General features: G+C 46.0%; 1 protein-coding gene across 1 annotated transcript in view; it reads right to left on the bottom strand.

The window, feature by feature from the left end:
- Nucleotides 1-4746, bottom strand: part of LOC140643537 (uncharacterized) — a 30538-nt gene extending 25792 nt beyond the window's left edge. Inside the window, exons 1-2 of the mRNA XM_072845410.1 lie at nt 4728-4746; nt 2408-2568 (exon numbers count right to left, since the gene is read on the bottom strand). The gene's annotated coding sequence lies outside the window, so the exon portion shown is untranslated. The remainder of the gene's footprint in view (nt 1-2407; nt 2569-4727) is intronic.
- Nucleotides 4747-7377: the final 2631 nt, after the last annotated feature.

Raw genomic sequence — 7377 nt, forward strand, 5'->3', positions numbered from 1 at the left:
GTCTGGGATATATTTAGGACTCTGATTATATGGTGGGGTTGCCCGTGGTCTCTTCTAGCCATACAGCCTACACTCCATATGCGCGTGCGCTTAGGGACTATTCTAGATCAAGCAGCATTCCAGAAGGGTCTTTTGGAAGTTTCCTTTTCAAGAACTCAGTTCTTCACTTCATTAACAGGTATCAAAAGCAATCGTAGAAACAGACCACCTACCTAGGGAATGTTGTCACTTCTGTTACATTAAGGCATAGCACACAGAACCGGTACCCATTTCCCTCACTCACGTAACAGCTGATTTCCACCCTTCTTTTGCACCGCCAGCCCACCGGCCTGGGGATCAGCTGTTCTTTTTCATCATCTCTGGGAAATTCCTTTGGCATCACTGGCTACACAAACGTTCAAAGATGTACCAAGACCAATGAAAAAGATACGTTTCTACCACGAGAGAAGGGCCAGGGGTAAGTGTGCTCGCTCGCCACTTTCCAACAAGGCACATAGTTATCGCAAAAGCTATGTGTAAGCGTTGATGAGTTTCAGTGAAATTCAGCAGCACCCTGGCACTGCTGCAACTGGCAGACTGCTGGATGGCAGAGGAATATAGCCATCATTGGGAATTTGTCACTGGGAATTTGTCACTCTTGTCTTGTCACTGGGCACCACGGAGAAGAGTTTGGCTCCTTCTTCTTCCTGTTCATGCCTTGTACTGGGGAGCCTACAACTGGACAGTCCTAGTCAACGCAGGACACACTGGCTAATCTCCAGCTTCACATGGCAAATGTGTCCGAGTCACCGACTGACAGTGCCTACCTAAAGCAGTACTGTATCCAGCCATGTCTTGCAGATTGGTAAGGAAGAAATGGGAGTCACTTGTGTTTTAATGGTTACCTACAGCACCTGGGTTCCCACATCAGCAGAGGTAACCAAGACGCCTATGGCCCCAGCAAAGGGCAGGATAAAATCCATGGAATTTATGGAATGCACACTAACCATATTGCTTACAAAGAAGAGATGCGGATTCCAATTTTGTATCATCAGAAAATGATTACTTAAAGAATTATTCACGCATTTGGTTGTAATTAAAAACTCCAAATCATAGCCAGTATTTTTATGTCAGAACATTCTCGCAGGAGAGCTCGGAATCATTCCAACTTCTGTCCTTGGAGCACAGAGAATCTGGAGAAGAAACAGCTTTCTAGCCTACGGAGAGATCCGCTTCCATTTTCCTGTGCAGCCACTTTTTAAAAAAGGATGACAGAACATTTTGTAAATTGGCTTTTCTCCCCTCTTTCTAAACTGAAAACCACTCTAGATTTTGACTAAACCATTTCAAAAGAATACCTCTTCAGAGAGCAGCTAGGAATACTGATTTTTGCAATCCAGTGAAAACCACTTCAAAGACTATTCAAAATCATGAAAGGGGACTTACTCTGCAGTCTTGACAATGGCTGACACCATGGTAAATCTCAGTTATCCACCAGCAAATCACGTTGTGCTGCAGACCACGCTAACCATTGACTAAACTGCATAAAGCAACAGCACCAGCTCAGGACCTTCATGAAACTCAGAGTCAGAACCAGAACCCTGCAGAAGTTCTAGCTATACCTTTGCCATAACCCCCACATTTTCTGTGCTGAAGCGTAATGTGCAAAACACTCAAATGGCTCTGGCCACAAAGATCCTAGAGCCAGAGTAACTTCTTGTGCCGACCCTGGAAGATGATATCGCACAGTCTGCAAAAAACAGCAACAAAACCAGGTCTGGTAGCAGAAGGAGAAGAGGAGGAGAAATTCGGGCAGCCCAGCACTGGAAGGGTCTGTAGCAGGCCACAGATGTCTCTACATGGCACTCCCAAGGACATGACACTCCTGAACAGCAGTGGTCAGTGAAATGCATGCGTTCGAGTGGCTACGCGGTGCCGATTCTGAGGTCAGATGACTCGGCCCAATCTAATGCATCTAATTCAGGCTTGTCTGCCAGGTGCCATACCCCGCATCCCCATTACCCAAGATAAAGGAGACTTAACTGTATTTGGGTAATCTAAACATGATTTCTGCTGCACTCGACCCAGAAACAGCAAGTCATGGGCAACACAACGCAAAACAGCCTCTCTGCCTTCTAAAACACAAGCGTAAACCTCATCTAGGGCCTACCTGTTTTGAGTGTAGGAAGCCACATGGCTTAGAATTAGACCTTAAGGGTTGGGGTTGTGTTCTATATTCAACACACTACTTTAGCCAGTATGCAGGGCTGGAAACAAAGAGCGCAAAAATGTACCTCAGCAGACTTTATGACCTGGAGTTTCTGTGGACCTCTTCAGTCATACAGTGGCACAGACAATAAAGACAGCTTTTGGACCCAAACTGCCAGCATTATCCCCCAAAAAACACAAACAGTACTAAGTAACTTACCTTTCAAAGGCACGTCGAATGACAACCAAGATTAAAGCAAAAGGGATAGTGGGCAGGAGATCACGAGGCTGAGGGTAATGGACGTCTTCAGACTCTTGCACGTCCTCCCAGCATGACAGAACTCATGCTGCCACAGCCACTCATTCAGAGAGCGTGCCATCCTGGGAGGAAGAGAGACCAGAATAACTGAGGACAGCCTCGCACGCAGCAAACCTGTCAGCACAAGCCAGTGAAGCAGAGGAAGGAGGACACCCTCGCTGAGGTTGCATCTGGCTGTGAAAGCAGAAGAGGTGTGGAACACATCTGCGCCCAAGGAACTCATAACCTGCTCGCAGATTTTTATTGGGTGCTCGGTGACCGCTGACTCCTGCCACAGAACCAAAAAAGGGCTAAAATGGAGAGAAGCGCCTCAGAGTTCAACAGAACATTAGTGTCATTCTCAGCAAGACGTATCGGAAAGTTTTAAGTTTAATACTGCGGCTTCTCAGCTTCATAGGTTCCTTTCTACAGGACTGACAGCTTGGTATCACGAGGATGTGGCAAGTCTGCTCCAGGGCTGGCTGCCAGCTGTCCTTTTGTATGTACCTACCCTTAGTTTTCGTCTTTGATCTTTGGTATTTATGTCTTTCTATTTACACATTGCAATTCCACTGTGTGCATGTGTGTGTACGTATGCATTATAATTAATATTATTCTGAGACTTCTCCTTTAAAAAAAAAAAAAAAAAGCTCTAGCCTCTGCTGTAGATGATTAAGGAAAGTATGTCCAAGTAAGAATTTTTGTGCTAACCTGTAAGCTGGATTCTTAATGTAATCTTAAGGACTACGCCTGAAGGTGGGATTTACGTACATGATCAGAGAATTTAACAGCATAAAAGACAGTGGAATGGGTGCTAACGAAGCATTCAACACACAAATACTGCTGCTGGATAGTTCTACCTCATACACAAATATGAGCTGCGCTGCCCTCCGATACAGGCTGCTCATTCCAGCTGGTAACAACAAACACCCCAACCACAAGCTCTGGACAGAAGTCAGACAGGCTCTGTGCAGCACAGGACAAGGAGAGGGGAAGCGTGGGAATGAGATGCCCGTGGAGGTCATCTGGACAGCACACGGGAAATGCCACCTTACCAAACAAAGGGAAAAAGCTATCATTTAAGCGTCTGACCTGAGTATCATAAAGCATCTCACCCAGCCGAGGCCCAAGCCCTGGGCCACCTTCTGCGAGGAGAACTGCCTAACGGATCAAAATCAAATCACACATTTGATTTTGAAGATATCTTTAATTCAGAAGTAGTTTCTGTGTTAGTTCAACTGACCATCTGCCTTATTCCAGAATTTTGCAGTCTGAGGGATATGGTCCGAATCGTAACCAAAAAGAACATCTGGGTCTTTCACCAGCTTTCCGTTTGACAATAATCACAGTATTTTCTTTCTGGTGCAGCTTCTGGGACTCTGGAAAATGCGGTTTTGCTCCCACTTCCAGGCCAGCTCCATTTCTTCTGCTAGCTCTACTTCAGTGCAATGTCTGGGCAAAAATCATTGGCACATAAAACGAACAGAAACAGAGTTCATAGACTCTTCATACTCTGTTTTAAGAGCCTGACAAGCAAGATGCAACAGTTTTTAAGTTGCCTGCCAAATCTCGAGTCTCTACAACTCTCTGGCACCGAGAGTAGAACCTAGCTTCCCCCATCAAGCCTGTTTTAAGGTGGGAACATCTGCTACCCACTCCCTGTCCGCTTTTCCTCTGCCAGGGCTGTAGGATCCTTTCACGCCAGTTCCCTTCCCCTCTTGCCTTTGCTCATTCAGCAAAGGCACCTGAAGCCAGCACCATGGGAGAGTGGTGACAGGGCTCGTTGTGCATTAAAAAGAGAGAAGCTAGCTGAAGCACACATACACACATGCTAGAGAAAGCTTTCCAGACCACTCAATAAACATGCTATTAACCAGCATAGCTCCATTTGGGTGACACAGACATAAGCCCATGGGACAGGCTGGCTACTGTGCTGAACCTCAGAGCCTCGGTCAGCCATGTTCTCAGGATGTCCCCGAGTCTCCTGTAGACTGAGTGAACGCAGGTTTCTGCCCAAAACTCCACAGTTACAGAGCAGAAAGTGGCTATGTAGAAGCAAACTGGATGAGTATGGGTTAGCCTACGATGAATTCGACACACTGTCACTATGAAGCGTGGTGACACTGTTCCAAAACAGCTTGTGCACTTCAGATAGGTACTGGATACCAGCTTAGAAAAGCCAGATAACCTAAGCGAGGTGTCTGAATTACAAAGAGTTTTGCAAGGCATGAAAGGCACCAACCTCAAAAGTGGTGGTAAACTTTCTGAGCTGTTAAAAATCTCAGCTCTAGTCAGGAAAAGCATCAGGACATCAGGAATACCTAGGAGAACTAGAGAGAGAAATTACACTTCCTCCCTGCCTCAGCTCTTCCCAAAACATTTCTTCACTACCACAGGGTTATCCCACAGTGCAGAGACAGCAGGCATGCTAGGGAAAGCTGCACGGTAGCTAGCTTTGCAATTACACAACCAAGGATTCCCCCTCCAGAACTCTCTCTCTCTGGCAGCAACACAAAAAGATGCAACGCACGCTTGGTAGAGGACAGCAGCTGAACTCTGCCGAGGGCTCTCTGTGGGGACTATATAAAATCAGTCCTCCAGTTTGCTTAGGGGCAATATTCTTACGTTCAAAGACTGAGGAACTAAACAGCCATTACCTAATCTACTCTCATGTGCAAACCACGTAGAGTCAGGATCACCTTCCTGGAAGATTTCTTTATCTCTGCAGCTATCTTTGCACATCGCAAACAGGTAGAAAAGGGTACAGTATGAAGCAACATATTTTATCTTCTGCAGTTTGCACAGGCCAAGTTCCCAAGTCGAAGCAGCTGGAAAGCTGAAGACAATGTGTGTGTCTAAAATGCCCTTTGAGCACCCACAGAAGACCATAAGCGGGCACATCGCTGTCTCAAAAGTTCTTCACACCCCACGGGGCATCCTGCCTTACTAGTTGCACCTTGGCAATAATACACAGGACGAAGCCCTTCAGCTCTGAATACAAGTGTCACGGAGAGACAGCCTCTCACGCAAAGAGTTCAGCAAGAACAAGGGTAAAAACAACACTGCAAAACACTCTCCCATACCCGACACTAAACAGATCAGCATTAGGATTTCACAAACAGTGAGCAAAATAGTAAAAGCTGAAAGAACAGCATTAAGTTGGTCGTCGAACATACATGTAAAGATGAAATCAAGAACAGAGAAGTATCACAGCTATGCCATGGGGATAGGGAGGACAAGGCTTCAGCATTTGCTGAACCTGTACCGTAACAAGATCAGGCACTCACTCCGTATGTAATCCAACAAAGCTCCTTCAAGTTGACACAGCTAGAAGGTGTCCAAGCAACTGGACTCTGTGCAGCCCAGCAGCTCTGTCCACTGCATTTTCTTTGTTAAATCTTGCCTCTCCTGATGACTTTTCTTTTTTTTTATTTTTTTTTTTAAACTTTGGCTGTCTCTGCTCTCAGGCTGCCCTCCAAGGAAAGCAGAAACTGCTGTGCTGGCCAGCAGGAACACACCTGCAGTGTCTGCATGCTGCAGCATGGAGCGGCACTGCAGGGCTCCCTGCACCCTGAGCCATAGCTCAGGAACACCACTATACTTAAACCCCGTAGGGATGTAATGGTATACAGCTTCACTTTCAGAGCAGAGCTGTTTGAGAAGCAGCACAGCATCTAGCGAGAAAGGTTACTCCTTGTCTCACAGGTAAAATGGCTACGCAGGTTTACCCAGAAAACAAAACCTTTGCTTACATCTTCAAAGGGCTGTTCTGCTGCTTCGCTTACAGAATCTATTCCCCAGCTAAACATTAATATATAGGCACATGAATACTCATGTAAATTTACACATGTCAATATAGGAGACAAGGGTGGAGGAGAAACAGAGAGACAGAAAAGACTTACAAGTCTTCATAAAGAACCGGGTCATTACCCTCTCACTCTGAAGAAGACGAGGTGTAGGTGTCTGCCCTGCAGTTTACAGCTACAGCGTTACGCTAGACATTACTGCATTAGCCACTGTTCACTGCTTATACTCTTAAGATAATAGAAAGAGCCATCAGAAAGAAAACATTACACTGGAGTTTTCAAGTTGCTTTTAAAACAAGAAAAAGAGACATAATTTTTTTTTTAAGAGCTTACACTGGAGATTTTAATTTGCTTTTTGACTAACCAATATCCCTTCCCACAACCCTCCTCCCCCTACCTTAACGCTAGTGCAGCACATACTGGTAACATTTTACTGGAACTTTACTGGAACTTTTCACTATTTGTTTACTTCCACCTCTAGTCCAAGTACTCACAGAAGCCCTCCTGGTTGCCCTCCACATCCCTCACTCCAGCGAAGCTTTGGCTTTCCTACCTCCATTCTTGTACACTCTGGCAACACTTCGATATTCCTCCTGGCCATCCATCCCCAATTCCCCCTTCTTGATACTTCCTTTCTGTGTCTGAGCTCAAACAACAGTTCCGTGTTCATCCCTGCTGGCCTCCTACCATTTTTGTTTGCCTTCTTGCACGTTGGGATGGACTACGCTTGTGCTTGGAGGAGGCTGTCCTGGAAGATCAACCAGCTGTCTGGGCACCTTTGCCTGCCAGAAGAGTCTCCCATAAGATCCTGCCAAGCAGATCCCTGAACTAGCCAAAACCTACCCTCCTGAAATTAAAAAAAAAAACCACAACAACTAGAACTTCCATGCACACTTTGAAATACCACAGCTGTTTCTGCCATATTCCTCCCCCAGGAACCTGGAGATGCTTCCCTTCATACCCTGCCGGGCAAGGATGCCGTGCCCCAGCTCTCGGCAGAGTTTCCTATACACCTCTCTATCAGATCTGCTCCAGGCCTACAGACTCTGTTAGCTGGAGCTTTCACAACACAACCTGCAGCGTGTT

The sequence above is a fragment of the Ciconia boyciana genome, chromosome 24 (genome assembly GCF_034638445.1).
Source record: "Ciconia boyciana chromosome 24, ASM3463844v1, whole genome shotgun sequence".
Lineage (NCBI taxonomy): Eukaryota > Metazoa > Chordata > Aves > Ciconiiformes > Ciconiidae > Ciconia > Ciconia boyciana.